This window comes from Macaca mulatta, chromosome 1, assembly GCF_049350105.2.
Source record: "Macaca mulatta isolate MMU2019108-1 chromosome 1, T2T-MMU8v2.0, whole genome shotgun sequence".
Lineage (NCBI taxonomy): Eukaryota > Metazoa > Chordata > Mammalia > Primates > Cercopithecidae > Macaca > Macaca mulatta.
In genome coordinates, this window is record NC_133406.1 from 139,853,669 (window position 1) to 139,875,364 (window position 21,696).

Genomic DNA, 21,696 nt, shown 5'->3' on the forward strand with positions numbered 1-21,696 from the left:
TTTCCACAGTTCTGCACACCAGGTAATTCATTTCTTCATTCAGCAAAGACTTACCAGTACCAGGCACCATGGATAATACCAAGAACAAAGCAAGTATGTTCCTGACCTCATGGTACATCCCTTGTATATCATTTCAGATCTAATCCCAGGAGTTCCTCACTTTAAGTACTCCTCACAAAAATCTTTAAAGGTTAAGTAATCAGAGCATTATGGCAGAGTAGCATAAGATAAATCGGAATGATACAGATAACTGTACCATGGAGAGCTTCAAGTGACATTCTAAAAGGTGAGTTTTTAAAGTGTTTTTAAGTGTACATCAGGTCATTTCAACTCCCTAAGAGACCCACATGTCACGAAGAATAAAATTCGAGTTTGCTCTCAAACACAAGCCCTGGCAGAGACTTTGGCCTCCTCACCTGCATTACAGCCTTTTTAGCCACAGCAGCTTTGTCTTGGTTCCTCAATCTTTCCTAGTTCATTCCCACTCTAAAGTCTTTTTATGTGTTGTTCTCTGCCTAGAATGTTCTTCCTCTTTATCAGCATCACCACCCCAAAGAGGGCATCTCTGAACTTCCAATCTGAAGTAGCCAGCCAGTCACCAGCACATCACCAACTTGCCATTATCACTAACCTCTTATTTGTTTGTTTCTCCCAGCAAAATCTAAGCTCTGTCAAGACAGGGATTTTCTCTCTCTTGTCCATTGCTATATCCTTAGAGCTCAGAAGGGGTGTCTGGCCCAGGTGCTCAATGACTATTTGTTCAATGAAATAATGAACAAATGAATCACACAAAAGGAGAGGGGAAAATACTATTTCCCATTAAAATGAATAAGGAGGCTTTTTCAGAAGGGAAGGCTACAGCAGCCCTCTACTACCCTTTTTTGATGAAACTTCCAGAAAATTCATTAGTAAGTTTTGGGCTTCAGTAAGTCACAGTCAATTTCTGTTATACACACCCAAAAAACTCCGACTATAATGATACTGCTATTCTACATATCAGCCAACTAAGAAAGGAGGAAAAGGAAGGAAAAACAAACCAATAGGAGATTCCTTTCATTCTTGTCTGAAGAAAAACAAACGTTTTAAAGCAATAGGACAGAAGTAGTCAGAACAGAGGAAGGAGAAAGAGATGGAACCAGTAGGAAAAACAAAAACAAAAATGGAGAGGGAAAGGTACACAGAGACAGCAAGAAAGAGTGATGAGGAGAAAAGAGGTAAGGGGTTATTCACACAACAGTGTTCCCTTGCACTATGGGTGTCTAAGTAAGCTGAGGGCTGCGAAGGTAGAGGCAAACGATTGGAATGCCAATGATGTAGGAGGTTCTTGGGCCTGTCAGTTCTGCCTCCTGTGACAAGTTAATTTCTCCAGGTTTACCAGTATGGTGAGGATGGGGAGTGCAGAGGGGTGGGGTGGATAGGTAGGTCAGGGAGAGATCTTCTCTAAGATGTATCTGTTCCTATAACTCAACAAAAAAAAATCACTATACAGCTCTATCAGAGCAGTTCTTCAGAGGGGAAATTATTCTCTGCATTGCTAGAGAAACACGGTAAAAGCCAGAGACCTCCAATCTCATCCTGAAGTTCTTATACTTAACCTGAGGTCTAGATCAACCAATGTTCCTTAATAAAAAGGGCCGGGGGGGGGGAGATAAAAAAATTGTTAATTGAATTAATAGAATTCTGTGATCAACATCATGGTTAAATACCCAAAATTAAATTTTAATTGTAATAAAAGGATCTTAACAACTTAAATTTAATTTCCTCTATTAATTCAGAAGTAAAATATTTTCATCAGTATGCGTGTAAAATCTAATATACTTTTTAAATACAGCCCAATGCCAGGATATTCTAAATCTTTCTGGGTTTTGTTAAAAATGTATATATCTGGCCAGGCACAGTGGCTCACGCCTGTAATCCCAGCACTTTGGGAGGCTGAGGTAGGCGGATCACAAGGTCAGGAGTGTGAGACCAGCCTGGCCAACATGGTGAAACCCTGTCTCTACTAGTAATACAAAAATTAGCCGGGCATGGTGGCGTGCACCTGTAATCCAGCTACCTGGGAGGCTGAAACAGGAGAATCGCTTGAACCTGGGAGGCAGAGGTTTCAGGGAGCTGAGATTGTGCCACCACACTCCAGTCTGGGCGACAGAGCAAGACTCCGTCTTGGAAAAAAAAAAAAAAAAATCATACATCTAACTTGGAGGCAGTAAAACAAAATGATTTCAGAAACTTTTAAAATGTTATCCCCATTTTGTTACTATTTTTATTACACTTCAAAGATATGTTTCTTGGAAAAACAACTAAAATTTAAAATTTTTTTTTCTTTTTATTTTTTTTGAGCCAGAATCTTAGTCACCCAGGCTGGAGTGCAGTAGCACAATCACAGCTCACTGCAGCCTCAAATTTTTGGGATTAAGCGATCCTCTTGCCTCAGTCTCCCAAGTAGCTGAGACTACAGATGTGCCCCACCATACCTGGTTAATTCTTTTTTATTTTTTATAGAGACAAGGTTTCACTATGTTTCCCAGGCTAAAAACTTAAAATTTGACTCTGTATAAAATATGTAGCTTGCTGCTAAAACTCCAACTCACTTGCAAGTACTGACGATTTTCTCAAAATTTCAGAAATTTCTGAAGGGAATATAAATACTTTACCACATTCAAACTGATGAGATTTAAGGATTTTCCAGTTCCTATTAGGAACTGGTAACTATTAGGAGCGTTACCACATATTCCTACATTCTTTGAACAGGATGGGTCCATTCCCATGTTTTAACAAGAAGTTGATTTCAAATTGAAAGCCTTGCAACTACAACCTTGGTGACAGGAGTCAAGAGCAGGACTGGATGTGAGATATGGAATCAAAGGAGATCATTTTGGAGCTTTAAGATTTGACGGCCCTGCCGTACTCTGAACTTGCATGAGGCCTGTGGCCCCTTTGTTTTGGCCAATTTCTTCCACTTGGAATAGCTGTACTTACCCAATGCTGTACCCCTTTTGTATCTAGGAAGTAACTAACTTGCTATTGACTTTATAGGCTCATTGGTGGAAGGGACTTGTCTTGTCTCAGATGGGACTTTGAACTGTCGACTTTTGAGTTAATGCTGAAATGAGTTAAGACTTTGGGGGACCGTTGGGAAGGCATGACTGGTTTTTAAATGTGAGGACATGAAATTTGGGAGGGGTCAGGGGTGGAATGATATGGTTTGGCTGTGTCCCCACCCAAATCTCAACTTGAATTCCCACATGTTATGGGAGGGACCCAATGGGAGGTGACTGAATCATGAGAGCAAGTCTTTTCCTTGCTGTTTTTGTGATAGTGAATGAATCTCACGAGATCTGATGGTTTTAAAAAGGAGAGTTTCCCTGCTCAAGCTCTCTTCTCTTGTCTGCCGCCATGTGAGACGTGCCTTTTACCTTCCACCATGGTTATGGGGCCTCCCCAGTCATGTGAAACTGTAAGTCTATTAAGCCTCTTTCTTTTGTAAGTTGCCCAGTCTCAGGTATGTCTTTATCAACACTGTGAAAAAGGACTAATACAGGGGATAAGGAGATATTTGTTAAAGGATATAAAATTACAGCTATTAATAGATAGGATGAATAAGTTCCAGTGCTCCATACCACCGTAGGATGACTACAGTTAACAGTAATATATAGTTTCAAACAGCTAGAAGGAGGATATTGAATGTCCTCAACATAAAGAAATTACAAATGTGTCAGATGATTGATATGCTGATTGCCTGGATCCATTCTGATCACTATATATTACATGTAGCAAAACTTCATTATGTGGGCAAAGGACATGAACAGACAACTTTCAAAAGAAGACACACATGCGGCCAACAAGCCTTAAGAAAAAGAGCTCAATATCACTGATCATTAGAGAAATGCAAATCAAAACCACAATAAGATACCATCTCACACCAGAGTGGTTTTTATTAAAAAGTCAAAAAAAATAACAGATGCTGGCAAAGTTGCAGAGAAAAGGGAACACTTATACACTGTTAGTGGAAGTGTAAATTAGTTCAACCATTGTGGAAAGCAGTGTGGTGATTCCTCAAAGACCTAAAAACAGAAATACCATTCAACCCAGCAACCCTATTACTGAGTATATACCTAAAGGAATATAAATCATTTTGTCATAAAGACAGATGTGCATGTACATTCACTGCAGCACTATTCACAATCATGGAATCAACCTAAATACCCATCAATGGTAGAATGGATATTTAAAATGTGGTACATATATACCATGGAATACTATACAGTCATTAAAAAGAACAAGATCATGTCCTCTGCAGGAACGTGGATGGAGCTGGAGGCCATAATCCTTAGCAAACTATTGCAGGAACAGAAAACTAAATACTGCATGTTCTCAGTTATAAGCTGGAGCTAAAAGATAAGAACACATGGACACAAAGAGGGAAATAACAAACACTTGGGCCAACTTGGGGATGGAGGCTGGCGGAGGGAGAGGAACAGAAAAAAATAACTATTGGGTACTAGGCTTAGTACCTGGGTGACTAAATATTCTGTACAACAAACCCCTATGACACAAATTTACCTCTACAACAAACCTGCACATGTACCCCTGAACCTAAAATAAAAGACTTTTTTTAAGTAAAAGCATTACATATACATTTTTAAAAAATATCAGTATGTACCCCATGAATATGTACAATTATGAAGTCAATTTAAAAAATAAAAATAAATTTTAAAAATAGCATAGACAGACACAATATTAGGTACTGGAGATACAAATATGAGTAAGACACCACTCCTATTTAACATAGTATTGGAAGTTTTGGCCAAGGCAATCAGGCAAGAGAAAGAAATAAAGGGTATTCAAATAGGAAGAGAAGAAGTCAAATTATCTTTGTTTGCAGATGACATGATCCTATATCTAGAAAACACCATCTTCTCAGCCCAAAAGCTTTTTAAGCTGATAAGCAAATTCCACAAAGTCTCAGGATACAAAGTCAATGTGCAAAAATCACTAGCATTCCTATACACCAACAACAGGTAAGCAGAGAACCAAATAGTGAATAAAGTCCCATTCACAATTAGGATACAAAGAATAAAATACCCAGCAATACAGCTAAAAAGGGAAGTGAAGGATCTCTTCAAGAAGAACTAGAAACCACTGCTCAAAGAAATCAAAGAGGACACAAACGAACAGAGAGACATTCCATGTCCACGGACAGGAAGGATCAATATCATGAAAATGGCCATACTGCCCAAAGTCATTTATAGATTCAATGCTATTCCCATTAAACTGCTACTGACATTCTTCACAGAATTAGGGGAAAAAAACTATTTTAAAATTCATGTGGAATCAAAAAAGAGTCTGAATAGCCAAGATAATCCTAAGCAGTAAGAACAAAGCTGGAGGCATCACGTTACCTGACTTCAAACTGTACTACAAGGCTATGGTAACCAAAACAACATGGTACTCATACAAGAACAGACACGTAGACCAGTGGAGAGAATAGAGAACTCAGAAATAAGACCACCTACCAAACATCAGATCTTCAACAAACCTGAAAAAAGCAAGCAATGGGGAAAGGACTGCCTTTTTCTTATTTTTATTTTATTTATTTATTTATTTATTTATTTTTATTTTTTTTTTTGAGACACAGTTTCGCTCTTGTTGCCCAGGCTGGAGTCTAATGGCATGATCTCGGTTCAGTGCAGCCTCTGCTTCCCGGATTCAGGCGATTCTCCTGTCTCAGCCTCCTGAGCAGCTGGGATTACAGGTGCCCACCACCACACCCAGTTAAATTTTTTTTGTATTTTTAGTAGAGATGGGGTTTTACCATGTTGGCCAGGCTAGTCTTGAACTCCTGACCTCAGGAGATCCGTCCGCCTCGGCCTCCCAAAATGCTGGGATTACAGGCATGAGTGAACGAGCCTGGCCAGAACTGCCTTTTTAATAAATGGTGCTGGGAGAGCTGGCTAGCCATAGGCAGAAAATTGAAACTGGACCCCTTCCTTACATCTTACACAAAAATCAACCCAAGATGGATTAAATACTCAGATGTAAAACCCAAAACTATAAAAACCCAGAAGAAAATCTCGGTAATATCATTCAGGACATAGGTAGGGGGCAAAGACTTCATGATGAAAATGCCAAAAACAACTGCAACAAAAGCAAAAATTGACAAATGGGATCAATCTAATTAACTAAAGAGCTTCTGCACAGCAAAAGAAACTATCATCAGAGTAAACAGACAACCTATAGAATGGGAGAAAAATTTTGCAATCTATCTATCTGACAAAGGTCTAATATCCAGAGTCTACAAGGAACTTAAACAAATTTACAAGAAACAAACAAACAACCCCAGTGAAAAGTGAGCAGAGGACATGAACAGACACTTCTCAAAAGAAGATATTCATATGGCCAACGAAAATGTGAAAAAAAGTTCAACATCACTGATCGTTAGAGAAATGCAAATCAAAACCACAATGAGATACAATCTCATGCCAGTCAGAACGGCTATTACTAAAAAGTCAAAAAACAACAGATGCTGGTGAGATTGTGGAGAAAAACAGACATGTTTACACTGTTGTCAGGAGTGTAAGTTAGTTCAACCATCGTGGAAGACAGTGTGACGATTCCTCAAAGACCAAGAGGCAGAAATACCATTTGACCCAGAATCCCATGACTGGGTATATACCCAAAGGAATATAAATCATTCTATTATAAAGATACATGTACTCGTATATTCACTGCAGCACTATTCACAACAGCAAAGACATGGAATCAAACTAAATGCCCATCAATGGTAGACTGGATAAAGAAAATGTGGTACATACACACACTGTGCAGCTATAAAAAGAAACAAGATCATGTCCTTTGCAGGGACATGAATGGAGTTGGAAGCTATTTTCCACAGCAAAGTAACACAGGAACAGAAAACCAAACACTGCGTGTTCTCATTTATAAGTGGGAGCTAAATGATGAGAACACACATGAACGCATAGAGAAGAACAACACACACTGTGCCTTGGAGGAGGGAGAGCATCAGGAAGAATAGCTAATGAATGATGGGCTTAATACCTGGGTGATGGGATGGTCTGTGCAGCAAACCACCATGGGACACGTTTACCTATGTAACAAACCTGAACATCCTGCACATGTACCCCAGAACTTAAAATAAAAGTTGAAGAAAAAAAATATATGAGTAAGAGTTATCCCTTTACTCGAAAAGCTCATTCTTACAAGGGCGAGTGTGCAAAGCAAGTAATCACAAGGAGCTCATCCTAGTGGATCAATATTATGTGCAATTAATTGCAAAATGAGGTAAGAAAAGCTATAAATGAGTCATGTTCTAAGTCAGATAATAAGAAAATGACAGTGAACAGCTGGGAGGCAGTGAGTGAGGGGTAGGCAGAAAAACTAGGGAGAAAACATCAGGAAAGGTTTATCAGAGAAGGGAATTATGGTTTCTTAAATTAAGAAATTTCCCAAAGCAGGCCCACTAAATGACTCGCACACCCACTCTTGAAAGAATTGTCTGATTCATCCTACAGTACATATATTCACATGGAAAAGCTTGTCTGTCTGCTCATTAATTTGAAACCATGAACCACAAATATTATTTCCTATTAAATAATTCTATGAGGTACTGCAGCCCTTCTAAATATTTCTTTGAGGTTGAGGTTACACTTTCCCAGTCCTACTATTTCCCAGTCCTACTAGACAGCAAATTCCCCATGAATTTGCTGTCTAACTACATCCCTGGCTTTAAGTCCTCATCAATTAAAAGTCTGAATTACCATAATGAAAATTCAAAGCCCCTACAAGCATTTGTTATGGAGGTTTGGGAAGACAGGCACAGAAAAAGCAAAGCTAAGGCAGAAGAGCAACAAGGAAGAAAATTAAGAAAGACACAGAGACAGAGCGCTGCTGACATGAGCACCTAGTAGTTGACATGGCCACAGTCTGTTTTTTAGCATGGCAACCCTATTTTGAGCACTAAAAATCTTAGAAATAGCTGAACACACAGCAAATTCAACAGCAATTGCGGTTAGCTCTTCTTTTTGTTTTTTTGAGAGGGAGTCTAGCTCTGTTGCCCAGGCTGGAGTGCAGTGGTGCTATCTCTGCTCACTGCAAGCGGTTAGCTCTTCTTTTATTTAAAATTTCAGAAAGTGCTCATGAAGAGGGTTTTAATGAATTAATTCACTTTCTAAAATAGGGGAAAGGCCACAATTTTACTCACTGTATCAAACAGAAAACATTTCTTGAAATAAAAATTTCTATAAATTAAAATTATTCAATCAAGAAAACTCTTATAAAGTTAAGGTTTAAGATTTGATGTCTTGAGGTGAATGGGACATTATAACTTTTCAGCCCACACTTAGAAACTAAGCCCAATGAGATACTAAAATGACAGACCCAGTGAGGCAGGCTCAGCGCTGGCTCCTCAGGGCCCACAACGTTGACCTAGCTCCAGGCTTCTCATTCAAGGTTCTCCCAAACTGAATCAATGCACATTTTGGTTTCCAGGAAGAAGGGAGGAGTATGAGGGGGCTTTACGGGTAATACAGTGATTCAAATGAAAGTGAGATAAGAAAAGATAAATCGTATTATTTCAAGGCTTAAAACAAACTCAGATATTTCCAAAAAAAACCAAGTATCAACTGAATAAAAACCATCCAGAGACAGGTATACATCTTGATGTTTGGAGACAGCAGTCTTTAAGGAGTTCAGAATACTTTCTGTTTTCCTTAAGCCATTCATGTTAATTGCAAACTAGCCTAGATGCAGAGCAACCAAACAATCACCTGCTCATTCAATGCCAAAATCAAGAACCTTCTGGATCTCAGCACAATAAGTAGATTCTTCAACGGCTATGTTTTGCAGTCTGCAGGTTATAATCTATTAGTGAGCAGTGCAGTCAATCTGATGGGTAAAGACATATTTTTAATAAAATAGAACAGAATATAAAATATCAGTATGCTTTACACCTTGTAAGAATTATTTCATGAACCTCGTTTCAATTATACATGTAAATGGCGTGTGTGTGTGTGCGCGCGCGCGCGCACGCGTGCGTACTAAGCTGCAATGTAAAATGTGTTTCTTACGGTGAATTACAGTGAATAAAGCTTGGAAAACTCTGTCCTAAGATACCAGCCCAATTTACTTTATATCATTCCTTGCTTCTCCTATTCCCCATCACTTACTTGTTGCACTTAGACCTACTCCAACACATCCATGGACATCACCAAAGTAAACATGAGAACAACCGCCATTGTGCCTGATTGGTACATGAAAGTTTTGGGGGTGTTAGCCCCAACAGCCAGAATCAAAGCTCAGAAGCTACCTGGAAAAGAAACTGTATGACTAGTGTATTTGAAACACTACAACACTGCTTTCTAAATAGAAAATTCTACTCTTCCACACTGCATGCTGTTTCTAATCTTTTTGCAGACTACTATGGTTTAGATGTAGTATATTATACCAAGACTAGCAGTACTCGGTGACATGCTATATGACTGGATAAAGCTCTCAGCTAGAAACTTAGGGATCTGGGTTCTAGTCCTTCTCCATTAGCTGGGTTTGATCTTGGACAAGGTACTCGACCTCTCTGGGTTCAGATTCTCTGAAATATGACAAAGCAGGACTGCAGAAGGGTTCTTCCTAGTGAGTGTTCTGTGGAGATACTTCACCAGTCTTGCAAAAGTGGGTCTTTTTTTTTAATTAAGATGTTTATTTTTAAAACTAAAAGAAAACGGTAAACACAATCAAATACATTCAATATCAAATTTTAACATGCTGCAATTACCAGGCAGCCAAATAACCTCATTTTTCATAAAAATTAAAAGAATTACCTTCAGTTTCTGTATATATTCTGGTAAACATCTCATTGATCAGAAGCCTGTAGCTCTCTCTGCATGGGGGATATGTCTAAATGTGAGCCTGCTCTGTTCAGATATTTGTATAAAATGGAACTCTGATAGTCCTCACTCGGGTAAATGCCAGGTGAAGCCTAGGTAGACATGTATAGAACATGCTCTCATATCAGGCACGGCAAACAATTTCAAGTCATACTCTGATAATGGATAATGTCTTCAGGGCTTTGAGTACCTCCTTTCCAATTTTTTTTTTTTTTTTCATAATGAATGCATGCAGCTAAAAATTTTTAAGATCCAACTCTAATTAAAAATTTTCTAGTACTCCTCTTTCAAGCATATGAATTATTTCTTTTTTTTTTTATGGAGTTTTGCTCTTGTTGCTCAGAGAGTGCAATGGCGTGATCTCAGCTCACCGCAACCTCTACCTCCTGGGTTCAAGTGATTCTCCTGCCTCAGCCTCCTGAGTAGCTGGGATTACAGGTATGTGCCACCACGCCCGGCTAATTTTGTATTTTTAGTAGAGACAGGGTTTCCCCATGTTGGTCAGGCTGGTCTCGAACTCCCAACCTCAAGTGATCCGCCTGCCTTGGCCTCCCAAAGTGCTGGGATTACAGGCATGAGCCACCACGCCTGGCCCCATGAATTAATTCTTAACTGGAAATTATCCTGAGACTGCAAGGATGGCTGTTAAAAAAAAAAATCGTTGACATTTAGTAGCAAATACTTATATGTATAAATAAGTAGTTTCACTTATTGAGAAAAACAGAAATAATGCTGAGGGTAAAATTAACATTACCATCCACAATATTAATTTCAAATGTTTGTATGTACAGTATTAACAAAGCCCATTTCAGTTCTATATAACACACTTTGTTTTACTCAATAATTTTATGAGAATTAGTTAATGCTTTGCAACACTGATTTTTGTCGTTATTTTTATAATTAGTACCGACTTAATAATTTATCTTTAAGCACATCACAGGTTTTAAATTACTCCATCTTAAATTTCCACAAAACTGTGGAAGTCAATCAACTAAGACTTATTTGTCAATTAAATAGGCATTCATTTCACAAACAGGTATTGAACACTTAGGATGTGTCAGACATTGTTCTAGATGCTGGGGCTATTATGGAAAACAAGACAAAGTCCTTTCCCTTAAAGGGAGAGATAATAAACTGGCAAATAAATAATTTCAAGTGCTAAAAAAGTACATCCCCTTAATTCAGTATATACTGTTGAAATAGCAAGAACCGCAATTACTTTTGCACCAACCTAAAATGAAACAAATGGATGTTAGCTTCTTCACACAGAAAGCATATGTTATTCCAAGGCTACTGATAAGATTCAGAAATTTGTGAGTAAATTACTGTAAACATACACAGTGCATCGCTACTAAATATATAGTACTAAACGCAGTGAGTATGTATGCCTGTGTGTGCAGTTGTGTATGTGTATATAAATTTGAGAGCTTATTTACAATACAAAGGAAGTTTATTAACAGGATGCCAAAAGAAAAAAAGAAAAAAAAACTGAAAAGATTGATGCACCTTAACTTGACAAGTCTTCCACTAATGAAAAGCAAACAGCTAATTTTCCTCACCCACAGCTAAATGAAACAGGCAAGAAAAGTTGAGTAAGAGGCGACACTGCTCTACCCATACGCAGAAGGCTAATAGAACGTCCAATCTCAAAGAGTCTCAAATTGAAAATGCTGTATGATTTTAAGGAGCGTGATCTGTTTCAAAGCCACCAAAAATACAAGCCTACAAAGATAAAAGACTGTCTGGCCCACTTACAGGCAATATCACAAAAGAGCTGCCTATCAAACTATAAAAGGAAGAAACTGCAAACAGGAAATTGCCCAGTCCCAGCCATGTGCCGCCCCTCCCTTCCTCTCCACTAACTTCTACAAGCAGAAGCAAACACTATTGTTAGATTTACCAAGAAGCCACATACAAGGATGACAGAACACTAGTAGCTGACATCTAATATATTATTGGATTAATAAATATTTAAAGTAAATGCCTTTATTATTTTGAACCAACTTTTTTGATAATTTTACCTATATTTTAAATGACATTTGTTTAATCTACAGATTTTTAATGTCAATGTAAAATAGTTCTGAAATCAGAATTTACAGAATTGTGAGTTAAAGGATAAGCAAAATAATATACTTGGTCCAAACAATAAAAACAAAAACAAAATCACAGTTAATTGTCTGGGTATATCAGTGTCCCATGACGTAAACACACACACACTAACCACTTCTAAATAATACTGTTCTGTTAAAATTTCTGTATATTCAGCAGACAGCTTAATGTTCAAAAATCAATAGGTCCATTACCAGCAGTTCCAACTAAGCACATTTATATTCAGGTATGCAGAAGTACTTAATAAAGCATTCTGACATTCTGAGGAGTAACAGCAGGAAAGGTCTATGGATTTCCTTAGTTTTTACAGAAACCTGGACTGATGGGCATGATTTCTAGTAGTCTGTATCTATTGAAACAAATTAAACACAGATAAAATGACTTCATCCTTTTTTTTTTTTTTTTTTTTTTGAGTCTGGGTGTGGGCTGGAGTGCAGTGTTGTGATCATAGCTCACTGTAACCTCAAACTCCTGGCCTCAAGCAATCCTCCAGCCTCAGCCTCCAGGTAGCTGGGTCTACAGGCTCTCACCACTGCACCTGGCTAACTTATTTTTTAATGGAGGCTAATAGCACTTTTCCACTCTTAAATGGTCTAAATATAGGAAACAAATTTAAAAACACAAAGTTTTCAAAAAGTTAATAAATCTATAAAGAAAACTATGAGAATAATCAACCTCATTATTAGTCAAAATATGATTACTAAAACAATGAGGTAGCATTTTTCACCAATTAAATTTCTAAAACTGTAATGTTCATACCCAACATGCAAAGATTATATGAAATTGGAGTATAAACTGGCTTAAGTATAGCAATATGCTCCAAGAGTCTTAAAAACTCTGAAATTTAAAGTTATTTACCCCACTTCTGGAAATCTAAAGACAATAATCCACAAAAAGAAACACTTACAATATAGAAAGAGGTCTGTCACATTATAAAAAAATTTGAAAGAAATCTAAAATGTTAAATAGTATTCTCTCTAAATGAAATATTATTTGGTCACCTGAGTAGCAAAATGGCAAAACATACATAAGCTAAATTTCAAAAGGCTCAAAAAACTACACGGCAATCACACCTAATAAATAGTTCAGGTTTAGAACTGCAGGAAAATTTTTCCACATTTCTTCTACAATGTGGTTACTCCACTTTTTAAAGGTTTTTTTTAATTGTAAGGAAAAAAAGACCCCCATCTTCTCATTAGATTATCCCCTTTTCACAATGGACATTTAAAATTAAATTAAATTAAAAATTTAAAATAACTAGTTTTCTTCCAGCCTCCCTTCACTCCCCTACCACCAGAAAAAGCATCCTCACCGTCACACTATTCTCCCTGTCCGATGGTTCCTCAGCAACTTGGCTTGCTGGGATTGACCATCTTGGAACCTCCCCTCTCTCCAGGTCTGAACCCAGCCCTCCACACCCACATCAACAGGTAGGGGAGTCATTCACCTTAGTATCCTCAACTCCGGGAACAAGGCCTGTTACACGAAAACGCCTCAAAAAAACATTTGTTAGATAAATTCATATTTACCCAATTATACCTATTGCCCACTTTAAACAACTGTTTATCTCTCATCTGTCCCACATTTTAAGCTAGGCATTGTTTATATATATACACACACACACACACACACACACACACACACACATATTTTATTCCCTAGAGCCTACCATAGTGCTAGGCCGGGCTCATAGTAGCTAAACAAAGATTTACTGAACTAATGAACACCTGACTACAGATCTCACAAATTCATTTGGTTTAAACAGACTATTCCATTAAAATAACATCCTTGGAGAGAAATATACTCATACTTTCCAGTGAATTATACTAAGCAATAATCAGATTAACAACCATATGAGTGTTGTTACTGAGCCAAGGAAGGGTTTAAGTGAAAAATGTGATGGACAAGAGGAAGACGAGCAGACAGAAAGTGGGGAAGTAGCCATCAGATCTTCAGGGAGGTAGCCTAAAGGGTCTACGCACAAAAGTGAGTAATAAGAAGTAGGAGATTGGGTCAGAAAACTTTGTGGAAGGTCACATAGCTTCCCTGCCCAGGGCCACCAGACATTCCCAAGTGCATACAATGTCAGACACTGCACCGATGACACCTTTATATAAATGACCTCCTTCAGTCCTCACCACCAGTAAAATAGGGTATTATTATGCCTATTTTAAAGATGAAAAAAACAGCAGTTTGGATAAGTTAACTTACTCAGGGCATACAACTAATAATTGGATTCAAAGCCCAGTGAGCCTGTGGCTATGTTAAAGTCATTGCTTACAACCACTATGCCAGATGGAGAATGGCTTCTTTGCAATTAGTCACAGACTTAGGAGTAGAGTATAACTACTTAGGCCTTAAGTGTAGTCTACAAAATAAATAGCCAACACAGACATGGTTAGACAGTCTAAAAACCTCAGGCTTATTATCCCCAATTCAGACATGACATCTGGTTCAGGATGGTCTCAGTTAATCCACAATGTAGACCTCTAATTTAGCAATGCAAAGACTTAACAAGTAGGTAAGGAAAGTATACAATGTGGCTACCACCTCTGTTTAGCATCCTCCACATAACAGAAAAAAAATTGTATTTATTTAACTCTGAACTTAATTTTCCAAGCTAAACAGTCACACTTATTTTAACTTCTTCTCATACACATTATTTTCCAATTCTTCAGTTACGGTGACCTGATCCAAATTCTCCTTCACCTTCTTGCCATAGGCCTGCAAAACTGAAAACAATATAGTAACACAAGTACTAGTGAAGACTTGGTCTTTAAGCACATGGCAAGAACCTAATTAATTCATACTCATAATTTTTAAAAGCCATCTTTTTCAAACTCATATCAGAGTGTCTTAGATGCTACAATGATCTAAACATCCTAACTTCAAAACTGCACTGAGTGTTGTCCTGGAAGGCAAACACCTTTCTGACAAAGCTGGTCTCTTCTTAAATCTAAGCCCTCCATCTCAAGGAGCACAATGTCACAATGTAGGAGGTGAAGAGATGCTTCACTAGTACAGACATCCCTAAAATGGGTGCCTATCATCTGCTAAGTGTCACTGTGGTCTCCAGTGGCCACATCATTCCAGCAACCCTGGCTTTAAGATCACTGAACATGATGGTCTATATCAGGGTGTCTAATCACTTAGCTTCCCTGGGCCACCACTGGAAGAAGAATTGTCTTGGGCCACACATAAAATACACTAACACTAAGGATAGCTGATGAGCTTTTAAAAAAAAAAAAATCTCGGCCGGGCGCGGTGGCTCAAGCCTGTAATCCCAGCACTTTGGAAGGCCGAGACGGGCGGATCACGAGGTCAGGAGTTCGAGACCATCCTGGCTAACACGGTGAAACCCCGTCTCTACTAAAAAATACAAAAAACTAGCCGGGCGAGGTGGTGGGCGCCTGTAGTCCCGGCTACTCGGGAGGCTGAGGCAGGAGAATGGCGTAAAAACCCGGGAGGCGGAGCTTGCAGTGAGCTGAGATCCGGCCACTGCACTCCACCCTGGGCGACATAGCGAGACTCCGTCTCAAAAAAAAAAAAAAAAAATCTCATGTTTTAAGAAAGTTTATGAATTTGTGTTAGGCCACATTCAAAGCCAGCTGCAGGTTGAACAAACTTGGTCTACATTTTATCTCCTTTTTGAACCTTATGACGGTTCTATGAAAGAAAGCATAAAAAGTCTCCCCCACATAGATATAAGGAAATAGAAACACAAAAGCTGTGAAATACCTGAAGTCATTATCTAACAGAGAAACCACAAGTGCCACAAGATGGCACACTCAAAAGTAAGCCATGGTGCTGGTGGCACAACAATTGGAAAGTAGTTAATACCACTGAGCTGTACATTTTAAAATGGTTAAGACAGCAAGTTTCATGTTACATGTATTTTACCACAAAAAAAAATTGGGAAAATACAAATTTTTTTTTTTTTCTTTTTTTGAGACGGAGTCTCGCTCTGTGGCCCAGGCTGGAGTGCAGTGGCCGATCTCAGCTCACTGCAAGCTCTGCCTCCCGGGTTTACGCCGTTCTCCTGCCTCGGCCTCCCGAGTAGCTGGGACTACAGGCGCCCGCCACCTCACCCGGCTAGTTTTTTGTATTTTTTAGTAGAGACGGGGTTTCACGGTTTCACCGTGTTAGCCAGGATGGTCTCGATCTCCTGACCTCGTGATCCACCCATTTCGGCCTCCCAAAGTGCTGGGATTACAGGCTTGGGCCACTGCGCCCGGCCCCCACAAATTTATTTTTTTAAAAAAAGGCTAGGTAGTGATGTAATTTTGTATACTGGTTACTACCCTTGATCTATGATCTTTACTTTGATCCTGCATCTTTAAAGACCAAAGTTGGCTCAGTCATGACTACAAATATTCTGGTAAAGGGGAAGACACCACTTTATACCTTACGTCCAACTTCATTATTTTCAGGAGTTTCCCATATATTACCTTCTTTCTTTCATGTTTTGTCATCCCATTATTCATTCACTCAAAAGATATTTACAGAGCACCCATTATGTACTAGACACAGCTCTAAATTGATAGTGTTCAATTTAGAAATAGTTGTATAGCAGTCGGTAAATAGCTGCAGCCCACAACACACCACTCCACTCCACAAAGGCCATCCTAGTCTCTTTGTTGGGATCCACCCCCGACCCCTAAGTCCTAGACTTCCCCATGATTCAGCAAAGCAAGAAGCTTCCAGGACCCTGTCCCAACTTCCAACTCAATGGGTGAATGCCCAGCCTAACCCCTTGTTAAATATTTTATCACCCTCCACACACAGCAACAAACAAAACAGATAAAGTCCTTACCCTCTAGTCTGGGAAAGAGATAATAAGCAAGTAAATGCATAAACAAACAAAGTAATTTCAAATAGTAGCATGCTGTAAAGAAAATAAAGCAGCAAAGGTCTAAAGAATGAGCAGGGGTGGAGGTAAAAGGGTAGAAATTGAAAATCTCTCTGAAAAGGTAACATTAGAAAGAGCCAGGCATGCAGAGGTCTGAAGCAAGAACATTCCAGATAGAACAGAAATATCAAGGCTCTTTGGTAGGAACAAGAATGGAATTTCAGTTAGAAGGCCAGCATGAGGGGAGCATCTTGAGCAAGGAGACCACAGAGGCAGAAAGGGTCAGATCAGAAAGGATCTTAATGGCATTGGTAAGGATAAATTTTATGCCAAGATCAGTGAGCAATCACAGATTTGAAACAGGGTAATGATGTGATCTAATTTACAATTTTGAAAGATTACTCTGACAGCTATATGGCAACTAAATTAACGGGAAGCAAGAATATAAAAAGAGACAACATATAAAGCTGTGGTCATAATTCAGGTGAGCAATGATAGTGGCTTGGGCTAGGTGATAGCAACAGAGATGGAAAGATGTATTCTGATTCAATATGTTTTAGAGGTAGAGCTGACCAAACTTACGAATAAGTATAATGTGGGATCAGCAAACAAAAGAAATCAAAATGACTACTGTCTTTTGATTTAGCAAGTCACTGACGGTAGTCCACTTACTAAAAAGGGAATGACTTGGGAAATAAATACATTTAGGGAGAGAAGGAATACAAACAGAAGTTTTGTCACAATAAATTTGAGGTATCATTTAGACTTATAATATGGAGCTATCAAACAGGGAATTGAATATTTGATCTTTACAATAATCCTGTGAAGCAGATAAGGAAACTCAGGTATTATCCAAATTTTACAAAAGAAAAAACTAAGGCTTTGAGAAAAAGGTTTGTCTTAGTACAAAATATTTTTATTAGTCAATGCCCCTTAAGAGAGGGCTGATTCCACATTTTAAGAACAGGAACACCTTCACGGTTAAGCACTTCTGTCTGATAAAATATACCTACCTACCTAGCTTGCCTCATGTAAGTCACATGGCTGCTCCGAAGGTAAAGGTCTTTTGTGTCCAGAGAAGATTCCCCAGAAAACGGGCACTTATCAAACTAGCAACATTTAATATATGTAAAATTTAACTGAGATATATTTATAATGCATAGTATTGACTATCTTCTTACAAGACTGTCAACAACTAAATACGTACAGACAATAAAAGAAAGGCATAAAATTCTCTTTAAGGATCCACTGCCAATTTTTAGTTCCATTTGTATTAAGGGTTTGTGTCAAAAAGCCTTCTGGGGAATACAGTTCCAAAATTAGAAAAATCAATTGGGACATGACCAGTTCAGGAATAATCACTTCACACTGCTTCTCAAGACTATAACTAGTGTGTAAGACAAGCTCATGCTGGACTCAGCACTTCTTCCACCATGCTAGAACTGCTTTTTCCACTTTTGGTTGCTTTAAAGTGGTGGAAACTTCTGCATTAGAAGACATATTTTTATCACAGAGTATTTTATCACAAGCTCAACACATCTATTATAATCCTTTCAAAGTTCTAGAGGCACCCTGCTGAAATGAAGAACCACACTAAACAAAACAGGAAGAATAGGTGTTAAAAAGGAAAGAAGAAGTGGGGTGTGGTATCTCACATCTGTAATCCCAGCACTTTGGGAGGCCAGAGCAGGGGGATCACTTAAGGTCAGGAGTCCTGAAGCCAGTCTGGGCAACAAAGCAAGGCACTGTCTCTACAAAAATAAAATGAAATTAGCTGGGTGTGGTGGCACACACCTGCAGTCCCACCTTTTAGGGAGGGCTGAGGCAGGAGGATCGCTTGAGCACAGAAGTCTAAAAATACACTGGTCTACGATCGCACCACTACACTGTAGCCTGGGGGATAGAGCAAGACTCATTCTCAATAAATAAATAAATAAGGAAAGAAGAGAGAGAAGATGCAAAGGAGGGAAAAGGGGGTAAAGAAACCAGAAGAGTAGGGCAAACCTGAGGTCCCCAGAATGGCAGGCACGGTTTTGGTGGCTGGAGAGGTTGTGGTGGATGCACAGCTGTATTTTTTTTTTTTTTTTTTGGGATGGAGTCTCGCTGGGTCACCAGGCTGGAGTACAGCGGTGCGATCTTAGCTCACTGCAACCTCCCCTTCCTGGGTTCAAGCAATTTTCCTGCCTCAGCCTCCCAAGTAGCTGAGACTACAGGCACATGTCACCACGCCCAGCTAATTTTTGTATTTTTAGTAAAGACAGGGCTTCACCATGTTGGTCAGGATGGTCTCCATCTCTTGACCTCGCGATCTGCCCGCCTCAGCCTCCCAAAGTGCTGGGATTACAGTCGTGAGCCACTGCTTGATCGATATTGACCACTTGATCCATATTTTGATCAAGGTTATGAAGCCCCTGGTGTGCAGGAAGCGGCTGCAGTGCTGGTGGAGAAGGAAACTTGCAGATACCAACCTACTATGAACTACCTGAGCTACCTGACAGTCAAGAATTATTCTGCTTTTGAAACTGACATAATGAGAAACGAATCTGAAAGACTGGCTGCTTGACAACCAACTGAATTGCTCAGTATGAAACGACATGAACTTCCAGCCCCTTCCTCTGGTCAAAAAAATGGCATTACTGCATGGCAAGAATGTGTAAACAATTCCATGGCCTAGTTAGAGCATCAAGCAGTTAGAATCAAGAATCTGAAACTAATATCACAGCATAGATGTAATGCCTGGAAAGTATACAATGAAAATCTAGTTCATATGACTGAACATGCACAGAAAGAACTTCAGAAGTTAAGAAAACATATTAAAGATTTAAACTGGCAGAGAAAGAGCATGCAACTCACAGCTGGATCTAAATTGAGAGAAAGGGAGTCAAATTGGATATCCATGGTCAGTAAGAATTATGAGATTGAACAGATTATTGCTCAGCTAGAAAATGAAATCTATCAAATTAAGCAGCAACATGGAGAGGCAAACAAAGAAAACATCTGGCAAGACTTCTGAAAAGACAATTTCACGGGTAGAAAAGTTGGGCTTTCACAAAAGGCATCTGAACTTTTAATGAACTGTGAAGGACAACAGCAACTTCCCAAAGTCACTGACGTTTAAATGTTTAGAAATCACAGAATGTGTGGGCTGCTGTGGTAATTCTATTTGTATATCTCAACAGAATTAAAATGTCTGGCTTGGTGGTATTTTTACAGCCATTAAAAAAAAAAACCTTTAGGCTTTCAAAATAAGTATGACTTTAGAATAATATTATGTCACAGAATTAATTTTGAGCCATGTGGGTCATGTTTTGTGTCCAAGGATCTTTATTCAAAGCTTTCAACACGTACAGGAAGTTGGAACTTGTGGTTTATGACCTTGTCTAATAAAGAGAGAGTTCTAAACACATTCTTGATTACCAAACAAGACTTCAGAAACACAGTGACCATACAGAGTCATCGTTACCATCATCATCATAGATAACTGCTACATCAAGCTTCATATGTGCTGAACACTGTTCTGAACACTTTGGGTAGATGAACAAGATGTATATGAATAAAAATCATTTGGTCCTCACAAAAAAAAAAAAAAAAAAAAAAAAGACATGAGAAGAGTGGCAAATGACCTCTTCCTGATGGCAATCCTTTATGAGAAAGGATTCACAAATAACATGCTTACAAAGCATCACAAAACCCTGCAGGAAAAACACATTTGTTTATAGGGCTTGAATCCAGAAATTACTACAGTCTCTTTCCATATTTCAATCACGGTGTCAATCATCAATTTCAAATGAGTAGTCATTATCAATGTAAGGTAAAAAAAAATTCAGCTTACCAGAACTTCACTGAACCTTCATGCTAACTGCCAGCTTTTCATGTATGCGCTTAAAATAAAAGTAATAGCCTGGTTGGCACTACAAATAATCTGAGTATTCTAAGAACTGAAAGAAAATGTAGGGGTCATTACATCCAACCCTCTCATTTTGTGGATAAGGAAACAAAATAAAGCTGAGAGAGATAAAGTGCATCATCACAGAGCCCTTCAAGATGAAAAACATGTTTTTCTGACTCTTAGCCACTATTCCTTGTGCTATACCATGCTATCTACAGAGCAAGAAAGATGCAGCCACAAGGGGTAGCCCAAGGCTTTACTGCAGCCACATCAAGGGACAAAAGGTGGGCAGGGCTGGGCACCTGAGTGCTAGAAGCAAGGCCCCAGCCCGCAGCCTGGCTGACAGCCTGCCACTCTTCTCAGCCTGCACCCTGCAACAGCCGACAGCTTTTCCAGCAATACTGCTGGGCTTTTTCACCCCGAGAGCTTTTGGGTTGATGGGGCAGAGTTTGAGGTATAGTAGCTGGCGCCCTCTTCCCAAGGTCCTTAGAATGAGGCCCTTGAAAAGTCACTCAGCAGGGTTGCTTCCATGGCTTCAGAGGAGCACGACCCCTCCCCAAGGATGAGGAGAAATGACACCTCTCTGCTCCCTGCCTTTAAACAAGCATATTCCCAACTGGTTATCATACATATCCCTGCAAGTGTGTTTTAGCCCTGATGGTTTCCGCTTTCTAAGCTTTTGCTCGGTCACAGCATATATAGAAAATTCCAGAATCACCATTCTAAAACTCCATAGCATGGTCATGTGGAATTCATACTGACATGTTAGTGACTGAGGAGAACAAAATTTCTAACTGAAATTAGTCTGGGTAAAGTCTTATGTAGTTATTAGGGAAGCTATAATATATGCAGGATTTATATTGTTTGCCTACTGCAAACAATTGTATAAATGAATGGATTGATAAAAATAATAACAGTCCTCCCCTGTGCAATCCAGGATTTCCTCTTCT

At 39.0% G+C, this 21,696-nt stretch overlaps 1 protein-coding gene and 1 pseudogene across 7 annotated transcripts in view; one reads left to right on the top strand and one right to left on the bottom strand.

Annotated features, from left to right (window-relative positions):
• CDC14A (cell division cycle 14A) overlaps positions 1 to 21,696 on the bottom strand; it is a 164,677-nt gene that overhangs the window by 107,152 nt on the left and 35,829 nt on the right. The window lies entirely within an intron of this gene.
• Positions 238 to 19,870, top strand: LOC106999871 (pre-mRNA-splicing factor SPF27 pseudogene; annotated as a pseudogene).